Genomic DNA, 6,279 nt, shown 5'->3' on the forward strand with positions numbered 1-6,279 from the left:
CAATTTGGGTCATAGTGGATCGACTGACGAAATCTGCACACTTTCTCCCCATTCGAGAAGATTTCAAGATGGAAAAATTGGCCCAAATCTACATCGACAAAATTGTTTCTTTGCATGGTGTACCCTTATCTATCCTTTTTGATAGAGATAGTCGTTTTACATCTCGATTTTGGTGGATATTACAGAGGGCACTAGGAACCAAGATAGATTTGAGCACAGCTTACCACCCTCAGACAGATGGGCAAACAGAGAGAACAATACAAACATTGGAAGACATGCTACGAGCGTGTGTCATTGAGTTCAAAGGAAATTGGGATACTCATTTACCCCTAATTGAGTTTTCCTACAATAACAGTTACCACACGAGTATCCAATGTGCTCCATATGAAGCATTGTATGGACGCAAGTGTCGTTCGCCCTTATGCTGGACAGAAATCGGAGACAGACAGTTGACTAGAGTCGAACTTATCCAGGAAACATCCGACAAGATTGCTATCATCAAGGATAAGCTTAAAGATAATTGAGATCGTCAGAAAAGTTATGCGGATAATCGTTGAAAACCATTAGAATTCCAAGTAGGAGACAAGGTACTTTTAAAAGTGTCGCCTTGGAAAGGGCTTGTGCGTTTTGGTAAGAAAGGAAAACTAAGCCCGAGATATGTTGGACCCTTTGAAATCCTTGAAAGGATTAGTCCAGTAGCATATAAACTCCAATTGCCCCAAGAGTTAAGCGCCATTCACGACACATTCCACGTCTCCAACCTTAAGAAATGTCTAGCCGACGAAACATTGATAGTACCCCTGGAGGAAATTAAGATCAATGATAAGCTAAGCTTCGTTGAGGAACCGATAGAAATCCTTGACAGGGAGGTAAAACAACTTAAGCGTAGTAAGATCCCGATTGTGAAAGTTCGATGGAACTCAAAACGCGGGCCGGAGTACACCTGGGAGCGCGAGGACTACATAAAGGAAAAGTATCCGCAACTATTCCCTTGCGATGACAAGCGATGACATAGAATGAATTTCGGGACGAAATTCTTTTTAAGTGGGGGATACTGTGACAACTGCCAATTCAGGTCATTCTTGGACTCATGCATCTTTATAATAACCATTCATGCACAACATGCCATGACCTAGTAGTATAAATTAGGTCAAAAATCTTGCATAAACTAGGATCCAACTAAGGTCTAGGACTAATATACTTGATACTTACAATTCTAGTAAGTTGCTTAGCTACAATAGGAAATGCCAATACTATAATTAGAATAAAGCTTCAAGCTTTGTTATAATTGAAATAGGGTATAAAACTCTAAAAATAAATTAAAACATTCTAATTATACTTCAACATGTTGTTGAATATGAAACAATATTCCAAAAACCCTAAAGAGCCAAAAATCCAAAGTTATAAATTATAAAGCTTAAAAACTTTATAAAATTTGGCTATAAACTTCCTAATATCAAATTTTATTAATCAAATTATGGATTATACCAATAAACTAGAAATATAAGTTACAAGTATTAATCATAAATTATTTGTTGAAAACAAGATTTTTAAATAAATCAAATTGCTTAATAAACATTTTATAAAAATGAATGTTTTTATATAAAATATAGGAGGGAAGTTTATAAAGTTTAAAATTTAGGAGAGAGGAGGCCAAAATGCATGCAAAAACCGGCCATCACCTCTCCCCATGCCCTCTCTCTTCCCCAAAACACAATCATTAAGCTTAAACCCTTACTCCACCTCTTCCCTCTTCACTCTCTCACTTCACTCTCTTCACACACTTCACACTCTTCTTCCCTCTCTCTAAAATCACGAAAATCCTCTCATTTCTCTGCAAAATTTCGAGATTGTGAAGCCCTTGAAGTGTTCTTACTTCTCTCAAGGTCAAAACCAAGGTAAACAACATCTTCTTCCATAGTTTCATGGTTAAACCTCTTTTTCTTCTTAGTCTTCTCTACTTTTCGGATTCTATGCCTTTCCATGGCTATAAATCTTTATTATCCCCTTGTGGTTTGTAGATTCTCACCATAACACAATGCATGTGTTAGAGATGGTGAAAATCCGGGATCAAACCCATGCAAGGAGTGGAAAAGATGCACATATGATCATGTGACATCAAAACCTAATATTTCATGTTCTTCTCCATTTCTTTTGTGTTCATGCATGAACAAAAGCATTTAAACCATTTCTAGTACATCTTGGATGCTCATTCATTCCATGCATGTGTTAGAAATCGGGCCTTACCAAAGACATGCATGATGTTCTTATTGAAATACCCTAATAATGCACACAAGCAAACATGCAATCTGCCAGATTACTTTGTTCGACTTTGAACAGTCATAACTCAGTCATTTCTTAACCAAATCATGATATTCTTTTCGTATTGGTTAGTTCCACGAGTTAACTTTCAAACCCAACTGGTCTCACTGTAAAATATTAAATATCCGATTTTTAGCAGATTTTACAAAAAGGTTGCGCATACAGCTTTTTTTCTGTGATCACTATTTTTATCTTGCTTAAACAATGGCCTTAAACCCAACCATAAATCTGAGGAAAAATACCTTAGAAACTTAACATATCTAGTGAATTATGGTTGAAATTTCGTGGCTTAAAACCTCACTGAATGGACTACACAAATTCATGAACTTCAGCCACATTTACACTTCATGCATTATTGCATGCAACTTTTCTTAAATTGTTTGGAATCATTACCCTCATTTCTCTTCTGAATACATTTTTTTACATTTTTCCTTTTGAAATCCCTTGCATGCATGAGATAATCTGGAAAATTTCAAGAGCTTTTGTTATTTCTTTGATTTATTAGAATTATTGTTAAAACCAAGGGCATAAATCATATAAAATACTTCCAGAGGTCAATAAATCCTAAATAAATTCATGGATGATTCTTATGGGGAATAATGACCCCTCACCAAATTTCAGCAATTTTTGTTACTGTTTCATATGATTTCTAATTTTCTTTTATTTAGGACATGATAAATTACAAAACCACTTTATAAGATGTGAAAATTGTATCTAACAATTTTCGCATACCTTATCTGTGATGGGTGACTCTAGAAAATAATTTCAAGATTTTCCATCGTGTTTTACTATTTTTCCAAATTTTTGGTAATTATAATGGTCTAAAAATGGGAGAAATAGTTCTGATTATCCAAAATTCATGAAAATTTACCAGGATATAATATTATAAAGTAGAAGGTTACATAAAAATTTTGAATATTTTTCTCTACTGTAAACTATTTTTCTCTTATTTTCTAAAGTTAATTGCACTAAAATACACTTAAATATACATAAATACCCAAAACCAGTTTAATACATTATGAAAACCACTTTTGATATTTTTCCCAGGATATTTATACTGTAAATGATGTTACAAAAATTTATGGTGATTTATTTTAACTGTTTAATATTATTTCTTTAATTAATGACTATTTAAAGGAATAAAGCAAGGAAAAATAGAAATACCCACTGAAAAATATCTTTTATATTTTTCCCAGCCTATTTATGTATAATAACAATTAAATAAAAAGTTTGGGTAATTTTGGAAACTGTTTTCTATTTATTTCAATTTTTATTGAAATAAATGCTCAAAAATCATAAAATATAATTAAACAGCTTGGAAATCCATTTTTATAATTTTCCCAGCTTAGTATTGTGTAATAACAGTTAAATAAAAAGTTTGAGAATTTTTATCCCTCGAATGCTATTTTCGTGAATTTATGTTGTAATAAGGACTTAAAAATTTGGAAAGTTTATATTCCAAGGTTGTAATTAATCGCCCGATATATAGAATTTCATTACTTCAGAAAAAGTGTAACTAATTGATATAAAATCCAATACTAAAACATAAATTGGCATTTCCCTATATGTAGAGTTTAGTATATTAGCATTAGATATCAACATGGAAACTCACTAGTGCGTGTGTTTGATGTCGTAGGATCCCGGTAGTAAGATGTTGGTGCATCCCGAAGTACCGCTTGTGTCTACACAAAACATCGTGAGTATTCACGCACTCCCCTATTTTCGGTTTTTATGTTTTGGGGTGGAAAAGCATGTCCAGAAAAACTACTGTTTGCATGTTGTATTTAAATTGAATTGTATCAAACATGATTGCTATTGTATTGCTATGTTTCTTTATGTATGTCGATGCAACACGGAACATGAGAACTTATCGTACTAAGGCCCTTCCCTTATTTCTAACCATTAACTCTTTGAGCCAATGGTCGTTATGGATAGCGCTATTAGGAATTGACAACTCCTCACTCGCCCGAATCGCTGGAGTGCATGATACCATATCATCTATGGAACGATAAGCATAGATCTCGATAGGGCTTCAGTCATAGGTTTGGTTGAGACTCATTGTTTGCTCATACACATACAAACTCGTTTCTAGTTATAGCAATAAACCTGTATACCTTAATAGCAATCAACTTTGTTTTATCATTAAAGCAATGTACTTGTACTTACGAAAAGCATTATTGTACCCTCGATTTATAAACTTGTGATACTCACCAACTATTTTCATAGTTGACGCTCGTTTTACATGCTTTTTCATGAAGTGATTAGTAAGTGGATGTAAAGATTCATCATCATAGAGCATGCTGCATCGTGTTGAAGCTATTATGAAGCTATATTTTGAACAATGTTATTTTGAAAAACTTGTATTTTGTTTCTTTTGAAGCTATGGGTTGTAAACTTTTAAATACTGCTATGGTGATGGATCTTTATCTTTTGCATTGAAACCGTTATCGCTGTCATACCTTGCGTTTCCGCTTTAGCGGGGTGTGACACACGCTCCAGTAACGACTTTGAGAATGAAAATATCAAAATTGCTATTCACTTAAAACCTACTTAGCGAAAGCGTTTCCTCACCATCATTTTCATGAATCGGATACAAAACTTATGACACTTGGATTTTATGGTGTATGTGTTCCTATCCATATGAATTTGTCAAAACCATAATCACAAGACAAGGTTAGTGTCAAATCCAAACTCATATAGACTGAACTTGTGCAATCTTAAATTCTTGCCACCTGGCAGCACAAGGGCCTACCATTGCCTCCAAGTTTTTATGCAACCAACTGAGAACTCTCAGAACTCATATGCAAGGACAATTTTAACTACAATGGGCATAGAAATAGGAATATGTCAACACGATAGGTTATAAACCTCAAGTCATGAGCTAGCGATAAAATATAGGTTTTATTCATGATTAGATCTTGAAACTCTTTTAGGATCTTTTAGACTCCCACCGTCCTCTTGACATATAAGACTCGCTTGCCAAATATTCAAGAGATAGTGCAGATTCTTTATCAAGACAAAACACTTCACACAATTGGCCTAAGTTGGTCTTTGTTTTATCAAAAACATCACAACTTACCAATTTAAAATGTACAAGAGTGGGACACATTTTCCTCTTATATTTGACAAGCGTTAATAAACCTTCTTTAAGATCTGTCACTCAAACTACAATCTTGGAGTATGACTTAAAGACTTGTTTTGGAACGAAGTATGACTCATCTTCTTGATTTAACCATTTCAACAACTCATGACTCCTCTTCTTAGCCATAAGAATGCACTAAGATTTGCTAGAGGATGAATTGTGATATGATTTCTTAATCATTAAGATGATCTCAAAATATGATACTAAAGTACTCTCCTATCTTTTCGGATTTGAGAAACTTTTATCTTTCTACACAATTTAATTCTTCTCATTCGTTCTGCCATACATCAAATCTTTTCCAATGCTTCAGAATTATACTTGAACTTGTAAGTATACCCATATTTACTAAACTTTAGTAAATCATGACGAATAGTCTTATAGATCTTTTGTGGTGTACTTGATCAGTGCGCATAAATGTGTACTCGATCCCTCGGTCTTTCACTTGTCTCACATATACATGTGAACAAGGAATTAGTCTTAATTTTCCAAAGAAGAAAATTCTCATTCATCATAGTATACAACTTGCATGATTCCAAGTTTCAGTCCAATTGAAACTTGGATGATGAGAATCTTTCTTTATTTGGTAAATTTAGACATTACCACAAATGAAAAAATCAAATTCATATTTTCATTATTACTAGAAACATACAAACATAAATTTTCCATAAAAGCCATTGCAAGGAGATTTAAAATAAAAAAAATTACTTATTTATAAAAAAATGCAGAAAAACTTTTCCTTACAATGCAACTTTAAATGAAAACTATGTTATTCCATATTTCCTAGCAATCTATCATAACTCCTAAGTGGCGGCTCA

Source organism: Lactuca saligna, chromosome 4 (assembly GCF_052625555.1).
Source record: "Lactuca saligna cultivar CGN05327 chromosome 4, ASM5262555v1, whole genome shotgun sequence".
Taxonomy (NCBI): domain Eukaryota; kingdom Viridiplantae; phylum Streptophyta; class Magnoliopsida; order Asterales; family Asteraceae; genus Lactuca; species Lactuca saligna.